The sequence below is a fragment of the Protopterus annectens genome, chromosome 17.part0, assembly GCF_019279795.1.
Source record: "Protopterus annectens isolate FY-2018-M chromosome 17.part0, PAN1.0, whole genome shotgun sequence".
In the NCBI taxonomy this organism is placed as follows: Eukaryota; Metazoa; Chordata; order Ceratodontiformes; family Protopteridae; genus Protopterus; species Protopterus annectens.
In genome coordinates this window covers 583,201,415-583,220,173 of record NC_056751.1, presented here as the reverse complement: position 1 = coordinate 583,220,173, position 18,759 = coordinate 583,201,415, and the positions used below count along the sequence as shown (strand labels likewise).

Sequence of the window (18,759 nt, the reverse complement as noted above, 5' to 3'; positions counted from 1 at the left end):
ACAGGGTTCAGTCCTGGGTCCTCTCCTGTTTGGTATCTACTTCTCTGAAGTACAGGCTAACACAGGAGGTCTCTGGCTAATGAAGTTCACAGATGACTGCAAACTAGGAGCCATAATCAAAACTCCAAAGATGTGGACATCCTACAAAAGGGCCTCACTGAGACAGATGCCTGGTGTTAAAGCCACGGCCTCAAGCTCAATGCCAAAAAGTGCATTGTCATCCCTTTTGGTAAAAACTCTGCACCCATGAACTACCACATAGGCGGTAGTCTACTAACACTGAAAGTGTGATAAGAGACCTTGGGACACAGGTGGATAGTAGTCTCTCCTGTGATAATCATATCGCCACAGTAGTCAGGAAATCCTTCTACATGGCACACCTCATCACAAAAGGTAATTCTCATCCAGGAAAAAAGAGGTCATTGTTCCCCTCTACTCGTCACTCATTAGACCCATTATAGAGTACAATGCCCCTTCTGGTATGTCCCTTACAAGACATCTACAACAACTGGAAAGGCCGCAGAAATACATCACAAAGAGGATTACTGGCCTCAAACAGATGCCCTACGCAGACCGTCTCAAAAAACTGCAGTTTTACTCTGTCGCATATCGCCTACTCAGAGGGGATCTCTGCCTAACATACAAAGCTTTGTCAAACCCAGTGCTTTTAGACATGCTCCACTTAAAGAAATCCCAATCCCTACGAGCTACACTCTCTAGGGACCTAAACCTTGTCACCACAATAAACAGAACATGCTGGAGGATAGATTCCTGTCCCAGAGACTTCCCATACTCTGGAACAAACTACCTATCTATATCAAACAAAGCTCCTCATTAGCAATCTTCAAGAAAAATCTTGATGATTGGATGGGAGATAGGAAATTCACCCCGGGGATCACTTCTGTGGCTCTGCTCGACAGTGGCACAAGAAAACATTTTCTTGGGTAGCGAAAACCAGGGTACCTTTTGGCTAGGCTCATATAGGCCCTAGGGCCAATAGCCTAGTACCTACCTATAAACCTATGAACCACCTACAAACAGTCATTAGGAAATCTTTCTATGTTGTGCAATTAACAACTAAAATTATACATTCACGGTCTAAAGAAGTGTACCTTTTACTCATCCCTTATCGCATCTATATTATAATATAAGGCCCTCTTTTGGTATGTTTCAAAAGCGGAAAAAAACACAGTACTTCCTCATCAAGAAAATTTCAGGTGTGAGATCACTACACTACACAGAATGTCTAAATGTTCTATCACTCTATCTCCTACAGACTACATGACAACAACTGCTTGGCTTTCAAGACTGCAAACAACCATTTCAATTTGACTTTTACATGTTCTTAAAACAGGTAGCGTTACCAATACCCCTCCTAATTATGTAAATCTCCATTGTAATATTAAGAAAACCTGTTGTCAGGATAGAGATCTTCTCCCAAAAGATCCCTTTCCAATGGAATAAGCTGTCAGCACATTTTAAATACAGCCTGGAATAGTGGACAGGTATCCATTACTTCACCCCAGTCTAACTCTTCAAACCTTTATGGATAGAGGGAGCAAGCAGTAGGACTTGGAGTGGCTAGGCTGTTAATAACCTGCATGACGGAAAGCACAGTATACACATATGAAACTATGAATCTAATTCCTGGAAATGGCCCACTGGGACAGAAACACATCTTGTTTTCATGAGGATGTAGAAAGGCTGGTGTTATGTATACTAAACATGAATGCGCAGTGACTATAATGTTTAAAACAACTTGTGGATGTATTCTGTCTACTGCTATTTTAACGCGTTTTGCATGTATAGATATAATGTGCTAAAATATACTTTAAAATTATATATACTTTAAAAAAATCATAGTTTTAGTTAACAGCCTTTCATATAACATAACGGGGGAGGGGGCATTGACTCATAATCAGAATGGAATGCAATAACTTGGACACATATCACACGTACATCAGATTAACAATTAAAAATATATATTTTTATTACCACGTATGTCTACCGACTGGCATTCTTTCAAGGTCAGTTACTTGCAAAATGAAAGCGAGGTGTTTTACGCGAGTCCCTTCTCTTTATGTTTCTGTTTTGTTTCGTTATCAGATTTCCTCGCTTTTTGCCCTTGCGTTTTTCTAACCTCAGATGTGGATTTTGTTTTAAAGGGAACATGCTTTCACTCTGGATTGACTTTACTGACGGGTACTTTGCCACTTCAGCAGGACTGCTGTAGCTACTGTTTAAGTAAGTAACATACCAGTTGAATTAGTCCGTTAGATGTAAGTAATAATCGTGCTGAGGCACACCCGCACGTTTGTAGAGTGAGCTGAGGGGGGCTGTCTGAGTCACATGTGCAGAGTGTAGAGCTGGCAGCAGTACATGTTTGAATAAACACAGGGTAGATGGGAAACAAGCTTAAATAGTCAAGGACATTCTTGTTTCAGACACTCATGAGGATTGAAGTTACAAACGAATATAAATACATTTTTAGACGCGAATGCTATGTACATCCGTGGGAAAAGTCCGGTCCTCTACCGACATAAGCAGAGGTGAACACTTGCTATATAAAGTAGTGACAGACATGGCTTTTGTAGATTTTGCTGTGTGTTATACATTGTTGTGTGTTATTGTACAGCTATGTATTTACATTAGACTACCAATTAAAACATAGTTTCTGATTGAAACTCATAGTATATTTTAAAGAAAATGTTGCTGCATTTCTGTTACCATACAAATGGAAAGTAGACGAAATAACTTTGCATGGAGCTTTAGTACTGCAGTGTTCCTGCTAATTATTAGGTAATTGCAGCACTATTTTACGGTTCCCATTGTGATCTGAATGACCCATTTTCTTTCTTTCTTTATTAACTAACCGTTTGTGCCTTTTTTCAAGGGTGGCTCGGGAGCCTTGCAGTTAAATGACTCACTTATAATGACGCATTTTTATAAATATAGATTCACACACTCAAACCTAGACTGCAGGATATTCATTTAGATTCTCACAGCTGATTCAGTGCTGAATGATCACCAAAACATGATGTTTCCTTAAAGGTTCATAGGTATATACTAGGCTAACAACCTTTAGAGCCCTTATAAGCCTAGTCATACAACCCAAATATGACCCACAGATTTGATTTATATAGGTGGCGATTTACTGACTGCCTCTCTGTCCATCAGGGACATAGTAGCCAGACCGGGGGTGAATATCTGATTACACATATATGGGTCCAAGTTGTACTTAAAAAGGGGTAGGCAAGAACTCTGCTTCACAAGGATGGGGAGCCTGTTCAAGAGAATGGGAATTCTATGAGAAATATATCTGTCTCTCCAACATATCCTATTTATGTTGCAAACAAAATGTAGGACGTTTAATGTAGTAGTTCTGATGCAGTTTGCTTTACAGATCTGCAAAAGGTTCATCAAAACAGGGTCAAGGGATTTCCTGTATGCTAGACAAAGATCGCCAGTCAGTCTGTATGATACCGAGTAAAGTACAGGGCTTTGAGATAATCAGTAAGACATTGTGTCTACTCCCTGTATTCTTTTTGTAAGGAACCTTTGTGGATGTTCCATTTGCTACATGTGTCTGATCAGTTACATAGCAAAGGTGGGCATTATATTGTATGATGGCTCTGATGAAGGTCGACTACAGTGGTATGATGACCTTTCTGGACGTAGATGCCATTCCTTTGCTTATAAGTTGAGCAACATAGAGGGATTTTCTTAATACCTTGGGCACATGCTGGTGGAAAGCTAGGTTGCTGTCTACATGAGTTCCCAGACCCCTGAAAAGCGAATCAACTTTCAAGGGTATTTTATTGATGATGTAGTTATCTTGGTGATAGACTTCCCAAAAGGTACTGTAATGCATTTTTTAGTATTGAGTTTTAAGCCATGGATTTAGCACCAAGCATTTATCTGTATTAGACCTTCCTGAAGGGTGTTTTCATCTTGGGGGATACAATGACAGCTCCCAGTTTGCAGTCATCTGTGAACTTGGTCAGCCAGTGGTCTGGATATCAGAGGAGAAGTAGATGCCAAAGAGGAGCGGGCCCAGCACAGAGCCCCTAGGGGGACACCACTGGAGACTTGCCTCTTTGTGGGGATGGCCTCACCAATTCTAACCTCCTGGGTCCTATCAGTGAGCCAGCTAACTATCTGGCATGTTATACAGGAGTTTATACCTAGTTCCATAAGTTTGTTGACAATGCCCAAGTGGGGTTTTGTTCAAATGCTTTAGCCAGATCTAGGTATGCAGTATTCACTGTTTCTCTGTCATTTATTGCCTTAGTGACTTTTTCAAAGATGTTCCCCAGATCCAGTCAGCATGACCTTCCTTTGACAAAGGCAAAGAGGGATGGATCCACTGTCTAGAGGTCTCCTATGACATTGTTGATAATTTCCATGATAATTCTTTCCACAGCTTTGCTAATAAGACTAGTCAGACTAATACGTCTGTAGTTTCCAGGATCTGTTGAAGATCCTCCCTTATGAAGGGGGATGACCTTTTCAGTCCTCCATTTATGTGGCATGTGATGATAGGATGTACTGCCAGCCATGCCAGGGAGGAGTAGGGCAGTGGATGTATGACTTGTGCCAGTGCAGCTAGCCGGAATTTTGTAAATAATTGCATGTGAGTATATCAAGCTGATCTGCACAGATGCTTGTGCTGAAAAATGCATTTGTGAGCTTTGCTTGTGCTAATTGTGCTAAAATGTATCAACAGTGCACCCTGCTGAAATAAAAACAAATGTACATGCAGTATGGTATTTGAATTAAATCTATATGTTTTAATAGAGGACACTGTAAAGAAGGGGGGGGGTTGTACATGTCTCTGGCCCCTAGGCATTACCATAAAAGCTCTAAATGTGTATTGTAGCAGTTTGCTAAAGTCCTGTCTCAAACTTCAAAAGGAGATATTGTGGGAACCTATAGTCAGGTGACCAGACAATGTCATTCTGCAAGTATTCTGTTTGGGAGCCTGATTAGAAAGACTGCTCACATATTTCAACTTGCCTTGTCCAAGCAAGTTATTAGGGAACAGTATAATTATCTTAGATTCAGTCAGGAATATAGTGAAGTTTAGTGTAGAGATTGATTTTTTTATTTGTATGAGTCTGTCCATCAATGTTGTTTTCAATATTTTTTGTGATTTGAACTCTGCGGTTTACTGTGAATATATTGTCAATATTTTCATGGTCTTTTTATTATTTATTATTAAATATATTTAAACTTTTCATTGTGGCTGAACCTTTTTAAAAAGTATTAACATTTGAGAGTACTGAGAGTACCTATATTTATTTGGTGACACTGTGTGAGTCACTCCAGAAGGCCTAGCCATCTTGGTGAACTACTACCATTTGTATTAATATGAATATTACACAGTATAATTGGACGCCATTTGTTAAGGGCCTTAGAGTAACTGATTGTTGAGTGTCTGGTGGCAGTGAATCTACCTTATAGTCTGGGCAGAACAGGTCATAGCTAGTAAACCTGTGTCAGCCTTTCCCAGGTGTGTGTGTGTGTGTGTGTGTGTGTGTGTGTGTGTGTGTGTGTGTGTGTGAAAATTAAATCTTAAAGAGTGTGTGTCAGCTACTTGGGGCAGGGACTCAAAACACTGGGTTTACAGAGAGGGTGGCTTGGACACTCAGCTGATGACCTAACCCTACAGCTGTACCAGTGGGGAATCTTATTGGGGATCTGGAGGGAGACCGCTATAGAGACATCCATACCCAGGGCTGAGTGTGATCCCTCTGTGTTCTTAAGGGAAATTGTACTTGATGCAGAAAGGTCTGCATCTGGAAATACTGAGTGTATTCGTTTGTATTCCAGTGTACGTCCATCTCCAGTGTCAGTGATGAGGATTCAGGCTCCTTGATTACTGGCCCATCGTGGGGATGGCACATAGTGGTGGCCATCAAATATTGGTAGCAGTGCTGGGTGTCACATGGCACAAAACCCATTTTAAGACTATAGTTAAATAATGGCTCCAGGGTTCCTGACAAGTCATATTTTAAACTATTAACGAGGCACCCTGGGATGTTATTGGGGCCCAATGAGGCTTTAGTGAGTGCAGACAGTACATGCTCCCTAATTATACCTGGAAGGATTATGTTTGAGGGTATTTTTGAAGGGATGGATGGGGGTGAGAGGAGGATAAAGTTGGAACTGGATTTGTCTGCTAATAGGTTTGCTTGCTGCATCACCAAGCTCAGTGAATGTGGCACCATTAACCACCAATTCAGCACATTGTTGTGTGTTGCCCTTGAGGTTTTTGACATAGCTGTAGAAGGTCTTATGGTTATCTTTCACCTGGGAGGCTATCTTAACCTCAAGGATGGCTTTGCTTGATCTAATTAGCCCTATTAGTTGCTTATTTACTTTGATGAAAGAGTTTCTATTTTTATAGGAATTGCCCTTCTTGATTTTTTCCATAATTTTTTCCATTTTGTTGTATATCCTGCTTAATTTGGGATACTACTAGGGTGGTTTGTTTCTAGGGCTAGTTCTGGGCTTACTTATGGTAGGTACAGCAGTCTCTATGCTGCCAGTGACATGGTTGTACATAGTTTCTGAGCATAGGTTATTGTGGTCTCTGTGTTTGGAGGAGCATTGAATTTTAACAATCCATTGATGTTGATTTTGAAGGAGACAGCTTTATGGTTGGACCTTACCAGAGAAGATGAGACATTGGGGAGGTGCAGCATTCTCCAATATTTGTAAGCATGAGGTCCAGTATGTTGGTGTCTGTAGTGGCTGTATGCACTATTTGGTCAAGGATGTTTTTATTTACAAAATTCAGAAATCTCTAAGTATGTAGATTTGAGGCTGTGTAGGATTCCCAGTCTTTAGAGAGGTAATTAAAGTCTTTCATGAGTAGGGTGTTAGGTTGAATGGTAAGTGTTTCCAGCAGGACCAAGTATGCATTGTGAACTTCTTGGGCCATGAAGAGTAACCTATAGATGGCTAGAATATGGTACAGAGTTTTGACTATGGTGATCTGCACATGGAAGAACTCCAATGTGTCATCCTCTTTTACCACCCTAGAGGTATGCTTGTTATTGATGTATATTGAGACATTTCCTCCTTTGGACCTTTTTGGGGGTGTATTTTTTTGTTTAGGCTCCTGGCATTGAGCAGTAACACCTTGAGGTTCAGTTGAGTTGATTTTTCTATGTTGGTAGGTTTGTCAATGTGGCATTGCCTAAAAAAGGCACTATGAGGGGTGCATAGTTTTAGCCAGTATTTGGAAGCTTAGAGGGGAGAGGTGCAGACCATCCCTGGCAAAGCAACGTGGTCTATTAACTATGTTCTCCCAAGTTCACAAATATTGGATCCCTTTAGAATGACACCAGAAAGGCAGCCAGTTGTTGAAATCAATAATTTTTGCTCATATTGTAGCATCATCTTCAGTGATGGTAATATGCTGCTCAGTGCTAGGCTCATACCAGCCTGAGATGGGTCTATATTACATCACGAACGCTTAAAAAAGCGAATGGTGATTAATCAACCCTATGTAGGTGAAAGCTTACAATGTCGAGCTGTCAGAACACTGCTCCAACAAAAAAAAAAAAAAAACAACAACAAAAAAACACTTTAAAACATTACATTAAGTGGGGGGCTTTGCCCCCCACACCCCCCGATGTAGGGGGCTGTGCCCTACACAAACCCCCTACTTCAATATACCAACTCTGAGACCGTACTACAGTGCTGAAAACGGCCAAGTAATGAAGCAACCAAGTGAATTCTTTCCCAGAGAAAGAATTCGCTTAAAAGTCGCTTCGATATTTTGCCTTTTCAGTCTTTTATGTTCAACCAAGACGCATTTGAAAGAATGCGTCTTCGGTCTTGTAATAGGAACCCCCTGAGACACATAGTCTGAAAGCTCCATAATGTCTCTCTTCATATAGGCCAGGGAGGTACATCTTAGGTCATTTACACCTACATAGACTATGATGGAATCATACTGGTACCTGTGGCATAATGACTTGAGTACATGTGTAATTTGACAGATTCTGGTTCCAGATAAGCAACTAACCATTACCTTCTCCTTGTTCAGCCTGGTTAGAGGGGCATCAGTATATCTTACAATGGAATCCCCCTAAGATGACTCTTGGAAAGTATGTTTACTTGCTTTAGGGGCTTAGTGTTTGGGGCTCCACTAAGAGTGACAGCATGTGTGGTGTTACTTGTTTTTTCTTTGGGCTTGCTGAGGCATAGCTTTGACAATGGGTAAGCTAGGCAATTTTTGTTGTTTAGGAAGATTGCTTCTAGGTGCCCCTGCATAAGTTAGTATATATGTGTGTTATGTACTATGTGAGGTGGGCATTGTGTGCGTGGTTTTGACAACCTGATGTACACTTGTATGCAAGAGTTTAGCCTTCACTTTCATTGTGTAAGTACACCTCTTGCATACTGTGTCTGCTTCTTTAAGGATTGAGTTGCTGTCAGTAAACATGAGACAGTTATTACATTGTGTCAAGATGCCCATATCAACCAAGCTGCCTACTGAGAAGTTAGGAAATTACATAGCCATACTGTCCAGTCCTTTTATTTGTGAGCTACAAACGGGTGGTATATCAGGGTTAGAAGGCAATTAAGGATGCTTTACTCTAGCAGATTATGCTAAACAGCACTAAATTCTACTAACTTTAATGTTTACACAATAATGAATTCAACTAAAATCTGTAGGTACTGCCACTTCATTCCCAACTAGCTGCTCTAAGCATGTTGGTATGCATGGGATTTGGGCTATATTGCTGCTTTACAGGGTTCAGTTTTATGAACCGTTCTTTCTAGATGTTTGCTATTGTACAGGGCACTACTAAGACATGCAAACATGCAAAATTTCAAACATCACAGAAGAAAATAGAAAACTAATTTATAAATCCTCTGGCCAATAAAATGAATTCACCATGAGTCCTTTTGTGCATTTCCTAACAGATAAACCAGACAAACATCTCTTCATTTCCTACCACAATTTGCATAAACCCAGTCCTCCTATTGTAGTTTATTGGCCGTTTGGGCAGTTTTTCCATCCCTTTCAATTTTCTGGTTTAAAAGCCCACGTTTGTGTTTTTTTCCCACCTTTCCTGTAACTAGTCTAATCCAGATACAGATTTGCTGTATTTAAGACTGTTTGTAAGTTTCTGAGCCCCCCAAGCCTTTCTGTGTTGGAAGGAAGCCTTCTAGCGTATCAGTGGGAGTGGTAAGCACTAGGTAGCCTATCTACCACAAGAGGAGTGGTTTCTGGTCCAGAAATTGTAGTTTATTGGCTGTTTGGGCAGTTTTTCCATTCCTTTCAACTTTCTGGTTTAAAAGCCCATGTTTGCATGGATTTGCACTTGTTTAAACTTAACACTGCGGCGCCTAGCTGAGGCACACTATTACTGGTGCCAGAAAGTCTGATCTTCAGTTTTTCCCTTAGATATTGCTAGTTCTTTCTCTCTTGCACTTCAGATAGCCTAATCACTTTGCACTTCAACAGGTTTTTGTAGCAATTATTGTAGCACACCTAAGTGCCACCCATCAGCACTAGTTGTTCTTCAGGGAAATAGCTCCAGTACTTAGTAGTTATGACCACCCCTCCTGGCATGATAGGACAGTTCCCTGTGCTGTCCCCTATTAACCTGGTGGCATTAATAAACTCTACAACAGAAGGAAGAAACTATTGCAGAAAATGGTGAAGTCCCAAGCTTGGAAAAACTCCCTTATTAGCCTCAACAAAAAGTTGAGATCCGTCATCAAATTCTCTAAAACCAGCTATGAAGGCAGAATTGCAGCAGACACTAAAAACAATCACAAAGCCTTCTATAACTTTATCTAGACCCTCCATGGCAATACCCCGATTTGCTCTGAGATACTGCACAATGGTACCGCCTATACTCAGCCAACAGATATTGCCAACATACCGGCTAACAGATTCAGTGCCAACTTTACCCCTCTCTCCCCCCTAAAGAACCAGTCACAATACCAGAAGAATGCCAGGCACCCAGCATTACTGCAGCACAGGTTAAAGCTGCATTGTCCAAGGCTAAGAATACAGCTTGCATGGGATCAGATAATATCCCTGGCTGTGTTCTACATGAACTACAAAGCTAAATGGCATCACATCTGTATGCCCTGTTCAGTCACAGCCTCACCTCAGGCTTTGTCCCTACCGAATGGTGCACTACTACAGTCATCCCTCTTCGTAAAGGGGAGCGACTAAAGACCCTGGGAATTATCACCCCATTAGCCTGACAAGTCTGATATGTAAAGCTATGGAGCGCATCATCATGGACCTGATTAACAAAGATATAGGAAATCTCCAACTCTAGACCCCACACAGTTTGACTTTGTGAAAGGGAGATCATGCCTACTCAACCTGGTTGACTTCTTTGAGTCAGTCACCAGGGCTGTGGATGAAGGTAAGGCAGTGCATACAGCCTACCTCAACCTGGCCAAGGCCTTTGATACCGTTCCTTACTCAGGAATTATTGATAAACTCACCAAACAATGCATCAATCCTTATATCACTAGGTGAGTTGCAAATTGGCTCACAGGTAGATCCGACAGTGTGAATGTAGCTGGTCCTGGGTCCTCTACTGTTTGGCATCTACTTCTTAGAAGTCCAGGCCAACACAAAGGGACTCTGGCTGACCAAGTTCGCAGATGACCAAAAGCTGGGAACCATTATTAACTCCCCAAGTGATACAGACATCCTACAGACAGGTCTCACTGAGACCAGTAACTAGTGTCGAAACCATGGCCTTAAGCTTAATGCCAAAAAAATGCGTCGTCATCTCCTTTGGTAAAAACCCAGTTCCTTCTAATTACCACATTGATGGGAGCCCACTGAACACTGAAGGCGTCATAAGAGATCTGGGGACGCAGTTTGACAGCAACCTCTCCTTTGACCACCACATTACCACTGTGGCCAGAAAGTCCTTCTATGTGGCACATCTTATTACCAAGGGTTTTGCATCCAGGAAGAAAGAGGTCATCATCTCTCTCTCTACTCTTCCCTCATTAGACCAATCATTGCGTATAATGCTCCATTTGGCATGTACTTCACTAGACACCTGCAACAGCTGGAGAGGTGACAGAACTACCTCATGAAAAGGATCATAGGCATTAAACACATGTCCTACATGGACAGACTCAAAAGACTCCAGATATTCTCTGTCTTGCATCATCTACTTAGAGGTGATCTCTGCTTGACTTACAAAGCCATGTCTGATCCAGCTCTGTTAGAAATGCTACATCTAAAGAAATCCCAATCCCTCCACACCACACGCTGCAGAGACCTCAACCTCATTACCACAATCAACAGAACATGCTGGAGGGACAGGTTCCTCACCCAGAGACTGCCCATGCTCTGGAATAGACTTCCCATACATGTCAAGCAGAGCACCTTGCTGACCCTCTTCAAGAGAAATCTTAATGAGTGGATAGGTAATAGAAAATTCACCCCAGGGATCACTCCAGTGGGTCTGCTTGATAGAGGCACTGGGAACTAACGTTGGGTGGCACAATGCCAGGGCACTTCTGTGGGCTAGGCTTGTAAAGGCTCCAGGGCCATTACCCTAGTACACACCTATGAACCTATGAACTTTAAGCAGGTAAAAGATAAGCAGAATATGAAGACACTGAAGCACAAACTGGAGTTGAGACAAGTTCTCTCACTGTTGACCTTCTACTACAGTTTAAGGTGCCAGGCTGTGCAGAAACTTACTAGTAACATTGTTTATGGAAAAACTTTATTATGAAAATGTATTATTTATTGACATTTGAATACTGGGAAAGTCTGACTGGGTAGAAGCCCATTTTCAGCAGAGACCCATGGAGAAAAGCTCCAAATTATTACAAAACATTTTAAGAATGATAATTTTACAATCTTCAAAAATAAAACAAAAACATTTGCAGCTTAAATAATTATAACAAATTAGACATAATATAAAACATCGGTTAAGAATCAATACAAGTTATATGACAATCATTTAATATTTAGAGAAATTTTAGACATTTTGTAGAGAAATTATAGGTAAGTTAGTCTAATGCAAACAGGAATTGCAGTATGAAATGTGGGAAAAACAGGCTTATGGTATATTTACAGAGAAACTCGGGGAGGAGGATATGATAGAAGTAAATAAGTAAATGTAGAAGGGAGAGTAAGGTGGTATAAGTAATGAAAATGTACTTGTTCACATTTAAGGACCTAGTTTATCCTGGTTTTGAGCAAGAACAGAGTCAGATTACAGCTAGGAAGTCTTTCAGAATGGTTTTGAAAGATGGGAGGGAGGGTATTGACCTGATGGATACAGGTAAGGAGTTCCAGGCCTTAGCAACCTTGTATGAATACAGACAATACCTAGCAGATTTGATAGGTTTGTAGACAGACAGAAGTTCTAGGCCCTAGCAACCTTGTATGAGTACAGACAATGCCTAGCATATTCAATAGGTTTGTAGACAGACAGGAGTTTTTGGTCAGTGGATCTCAGAGACAGACTGGGAACATAGTTGTGTAGAACATTTTTTAGTGCTGGACAGGCAGATGAATGCTGGACAGTTTTATAGATGGTAAGAAGCTGTGTACATGTTAGTTGATGAAGGAGTTCTAACAAATTTTGGCTTTTTAGTGCTATACAGTGATGGGTTCTGCAATGAGTATTTACTGCAAATTTAGCAACTTTGTTATAGCATTGTTCAAGATTTAATTTCTGTGAAGCCTGGAGGATAGTAAGGATGGAAGCGCCATAAAGAAGTGTGGGGAGGAGATAAGTACTGTCACTTGTCCTTTTATACACAGAAGATGAAGCAGGCACTATTTTTCATTTAGATGCTTTATTACACAGAAACGCATCAGGATGGATAACAGCATCATAAAATATAAACAAACTGATTAACAGACAGATCTTACATACATACATGTTCACATATCAACAGTTTACTATAAAATGGCAGTCAGGCTCACATGTGCTCAGTATTTATACACTTATGCAAGTTCTTGGATAGCTTCTTAAAGGTACATACACACACAATGAGCTACATCCTACCTCTTAAAAAATATTGTCCTTAATAAAAGATATTGCAGTTAGACATGCATTAATATAGACACTAGAAAATAAACACAACAGTTATGTCCAAGTCACCATGTATCTGTAACATGGTCTTGAGATACGACTGGATCTAGTTACATAACAATCAGGACTGGGTTTAGCAACAGGGACAGTCTTTGGTGAACAACTCGTATCAGGAATTTTGAGATTCATCACAGGAATGGGAATATTCTCTGGAACTTATTCTGTTACTGGACCACTGGATAACTCACTCTGAGATAAAGAGTCTTTCTCACAGACTATATGCTGCAGTATAGGCTCAGATACGGGTAGCAGATGTCACAGATTCTGCCTAAATTCTGCACCTTGTGATTCTACAATGTACGATCTGGGCTCTGGGCAAATACTCTTCACAGCTGCAATCCAATCATAACCTCTGGATATTTGCATCCTTACCACTTCTCCCTCTTTCAGTGGACTGAGCGATTTGCTGGTCTTGTTGTAATAGGACTTCTGGATTAAATGCTTCTTCAACAGATTGGTTTTCACTGACCTGTTGTTCTTGACACATGGAACCAACAACTGACTAATGATTGGTAACATGGTTCTGGTTTGTCTTGACAGACGTCTCTGGGCTGGTGAACCAAAATCTTTATCACATGGAATATTTCTAATATTTAAAAAGATTCAGGAAAACATCACTATTTCATTTTAACTTCTCTAGTAACTGTTTTGCACTTTGAACTGCACATTCTGCCAAGCCATTTGACCGAGGATACTCTGGACTACTAATGACATGAGTAAAATCCCACTCTTTGGTAAATCTTTTGAACTGTTGGCTTGTACACTGCATGCCATTGTCAGAAATAACTTTGTGTGGAGATCCATGAACTGCAAAATGATGTTTCATCTTGGTAATGACAGTACTGGATGCTAGATTGGGAAGTAGGGCAATCTCGAACCAATTTGAGTAAGATTGCAAAAAAACACATGTAGATAGACCAAAGGAAAGAAACACCAACAACGAAAACTGCAGCCAACTGGAAAAATCTTTACTTCTTTTAAACAGATTCTGGTACCTCGGCCTTCGCCTTCATTGGAATAAATTGTTCTAAATCACACCAGCTTATATATACACCAGTCATTTCAATTAAACAATCAAATGAATTCATCAATTAAGAAATTTAGAAAACTTTTTAAATTTAACACAGCATATTATTATTAATCTTTAATATTACTTGTCACAGCATGTTATTATAAATCTTTAATATTATTTTTATACATTAATATAATACTTAAATTTCTAAATTCATACCATTTGGAAACAAGGTTTTATAATTTATTATAAAATTAGATTCCATTCTCAATAATTTTTTCTGAAAATTAACGTTTGCCCTCCCACCCCATCTGGTTTTGCCAAAACACTAAATATAAAGTCCTCACATCCACCACCATGAAATTGATGAAAGTGATTAGCTACTGGACTATCCAGTCTACCCCTCCTGATATCTCCCAAATGTTCCATGATTCTCAATTTTCTTTTTGTCTGCCCTATATACCATTTCCTTATTTCACATTTACAACCTATTATATAAATTACCCCAAAGGAATTACAACTGAAATGATCAATGGCATTATATTTAACGCCATTTATCATACTACCATCCAAATTCACAATTTTACTACAAACTTTACAACGTCCACAAGCATAAGCTCCAGCATTACTAGCTTTAACCCTCCTGCCTTTATACCTAACCAGCTCTTTCAAATTACTGCATCTACCATAAGAGAAAATAATGTCATTGGGGATAATAGTTTTCAAAAAATCATCATTCATAACTATAGGCCACATATTGAATATTATTTTTCTTAATATAGGTGAAAAAAGTGAATACCTATTAACAATAAATATTTTATCCTTAACTTCCAAGTTATTGCCATCATTACAAGCTGATTCTAAAAATCCTCCATCATCCCTAGTATTCCCACTTTTTTCATTCTTTCTACCTAAGTATTGGTGAACACTAAAGTGTAGGTTTAACTCTCTTTCAACTTTAGTTCTATGTAACATAATATTATCCCATCTATATCCTCGATTATTTAATTTTTCACAAATTACATCAAATTCCCTCTTTAAATTCCTAACTTCTGAAGTATTAGCAGCAATTCTTTTAAATTCTCCCAAAGGTAAAGAGTTAATCAACTGAACACTATGCATACTAGTGGCATGCAAAAAATTGTTTACTGCCGTAACTTTGTGGAAGGGTTTATGTTGTATCTTCCCATCACTACCAACATAAAACTCAACATCCAAAAACTGGATTGACCTTGACTTCACTTCAAAAGTAAAGTCCAAACCACAAGAGTTTAATTTCAAAGTTGAAATAAAGTCATTAAACTCCATTGAATTGCCCTTACACAAAAATATTAAATCATCAATATATCTCTTGTAAACAATCACATTTTTTTGAAAAAAATTAGTAGTATACAAAAATAAATTTTCAAAAAAACCCATAAAAATTATGGCATAAGAGGGAGCAAAACTAGCACCCATTGCTGTACCTTCTCTTTGTAGGTAACATTTTTTATCAAATTCAAAAAAATTGTGAGTAAGACAAAATTCCAATAGGGAAATAATATATGTTGTTCTGGGTCCATCACCCAAGAGCCGATGTACTGCATCTAAACCCCATTTATTAGAAATAGACGTATATAAAGATTTTACATCAATACTTGCCCAATAAAAATTGTCCTGCCATATAATTCCCTTGAAATTATCACAGACCTCCTTTGTATTTTTAACATGTGAAGGAATTCTTGTGATATATTTCTTTAGAACAGAATCCAGAAAAATGCCCACATTTTGTAAAAAAGCCCCTTTTCCACTTAATAATTGGACGCCCTGGGGGATTATTTAAATCCTTATGTATTTTAGGTAAAATAAAAAATTTTGCAATACTAGGATTTTTAATGTATAATTTTTTCACATCCCCTGAAGAGAAGAAACCCAATCTTTCCCCTCTGTCCAATAAGTCATGTAGGGCACTATTGAATTCCAATATAGGATTATTCAAGAGAAAAGCATAAACATTATTATCCGTCAAAATATTTAAAGCTATTGAATTGTACTTTTCTTTATTAAATACAACCCAATTGCCCCCCTTATCTGACTCCACAAAAACATAACGGTCACTGAGCTCTCTAATGTGGCAGAGTGCTTGCCATTCTTCCTTTGTTAAATTAAAACACATTGCCTTCTTTTTAAACAAACCATATTCCTTCATAACTTGTTTCTTCACAACATTTTCAAAAATAATAATGGTCTGATTAATTTTAGGAGGCAAAAAATCACTACTATGTGGAACCTCAAATTTACCATAACCAGTATTATATTCAAAATTCAAACATGAGGAATCCTCTGTCATTCCATGAATGTCTACCATTTCATTTTCATGCAAAGAAATATCCATTAAAGAACTATCCATGAATGAATCAAGCTCAAGTGATTTATGGGCTTCCTTATTACAAAAAAATACCTTCAGATGTAATTTTCTGCAAAATTCCTTGACTTCGTTTAAAATTTCAGCCACACAAGGAATATGCGTAGGAACAAACTTAGTTCCTTTACGTAAAACACTTTGCATGTTATTGGTAATAATACAATCAGATAAGTTGATAATATCTAAAACGGACCCAGAACAAATATTAGCATCAGACATTTGAGAGTCAGGCATATGAATATCAGGTAAAACATAGTCAACAGTAGCAAAGTCATTATTAAGTCTTTCTCTGTTAGCGTTAGCGTTAAAGCTAAACAAATCAGAATCATTTTCTCTCACCCCTGGGCTGAAAACGTCGATTTCGACCCTTTCTTTGATTTACTCTGCCATTCGTCGAAGTCTCAGTCTCCAACATTTCATTAGAAGCAGAAGCTTCCCCGGTATTCAGTTCCTCAAACGAAGCACTTTTACGCCCTACAGAACTAGTATCCGCTGAAGAAACGGAAGTATCTCTTGAGTCGCGAGATCTAAATCTTTTACTTTTCAAAGGAGCCTTGCCCCGCCCACTTTTAAAGTTGTACTGCCAGGAGAAAATCTTGCCTGTACTATAATCAGTACTATCTCGTGTATATTTCTTCTTTTTCCGTTGGATAACTTGTTGTTCAATTTTAGACACCCGACTCTTTATATTCATGAGATTAACTTCAACTTCCGACTCAGAATAGTCAGAAAGCAATTTATCTTGCATACTAACAATTTCTTCTTGGACTTTTTTTAACACTCTCTCATTGCGTTTTATAAACACTTTCCGCCAGCCCAATGTACATTTAAGAGAAATGTCTTTCCATTCATCAAACAAGTCTGAGTCCTCCTCAGAAAACTCATAAGCAGGCAGACGATCTACCCTTAAACCCCTCGGAGTAATGCTTGTACTTACATACTTCTCAAGCAGTCTAGTGTCATAAAAAGTTGTAGCTTCCTTAATCAATAATTTTTCCAACTTGCTGAAACAAAAAGAAGCTTCATTTGAATTGTATAGCCATGGGTCAGTGGAGGCAAACCTCGATTCCCTGTCCCTCCAAATGGAAGAAAAATCCATATTAATAGGAGTTCTCCTCGAACTCCCTGGTGTAGTCGCTGCTTCGTTGGTAGTCATAGTAGTCATATTGCAAAAAAACACATGTAGATAGACCAAAGGAAAGAAACACCAACAACGAAAACTGCAGCCAACTGGAAAAATCTTTACTTCTTTTAAACAGATTCTGGTACCTCGGCCTTCGCCTTCATTGGAATAAATTGTTCTAAATCACACCAGCTTATATATACACCAGTCATTTCAGTTAAACAATCAAATGAATTCATCAATTAAGAAATTTAGAAAACTTTTTAAATTTAACACAGCATATTATTATTAATCTTTAATATTACTTGTCACAGCATGTTATTATAAATCTTTAATATTATTTTTATACATTAATATAATACTTAAATTTCTAAATTCATACCATTTGGAAACAAGGTTTTATAATTTATTATAAAATTAGATTCCATTCTCAATAATTTTTCTGAAAATTAACGTTTGCCCTCCCACCCCATCTGGTTTTGCCAAAACACTAAATATAAAGTCCTCACATCCACCACCATGAAATTGATGAAAGTGATTAGCTACTGGACTATCCAGTCTACCCCTCCTGATATCTCCCAAATGTTCCATGATTCTCAATTTTATTTTTCTTTTTGTCTGCCCTATATACCATTTTCTTATTTCACATTTACAACCTATTATATAAATTACCCCAAAGGAATTACAACTGAAATGATCAATGGCATTATATTTAACGCCATTTATCATACTACCATCCAAATTCACAATTTTACTACAAACTTTACAACGTCCACAAGCATAAGCTGTTGTTGGTGTTCCAATTTGAGTAAGAGTCTACTAACACCAAATAGTGCTGACTATTCCACTTGAAAATATCAGTGGCTACTATCGACCAAGGTAGTTCAGGTATCTGGTTTAAATGAAGCGTTTCTTTCTGTTCATGTGACTTAGTATTATCATCTTGTTCCATGTATAATAGTATTGTCTCAATATCTTGTGACATAGATGGCCAAAATACTAGTCCTCTCGCCTTTTTTTTGGTAGAGTCTGCTCCTGGGTGACCTCAATGTAAGACAGTGATGTACTCTTGTTGCAAAGACTTTGAAACAATAAC

The 18,759-nt window shown here is 38.7% G+C and overlaps 1 protein-coding gene across 1 annotated transcript in view; it reads left to right on the top strand.

Moving 5' to 3' along the window:
- The first annotated feature begins 2,003 nt into the window (after positions 1-2,003).
- The window catches only part of LOC122791466 (NACHT, LRR and PYD domains-containing protein 3-like), a 772,530-nt gene continuing 755,774 nt past the window's right edge, over positions 2,004-18,759 (top strand). Inside the window, exon 1 of the mRNA XM_044059210.1 lies at positions 2,004-2,244. The gene's annotated coding sequence lies outside the window, so the exon portion shown is untranslated. The remainder of the gene's footprint in view (positions 2,245-18,759) is intronic.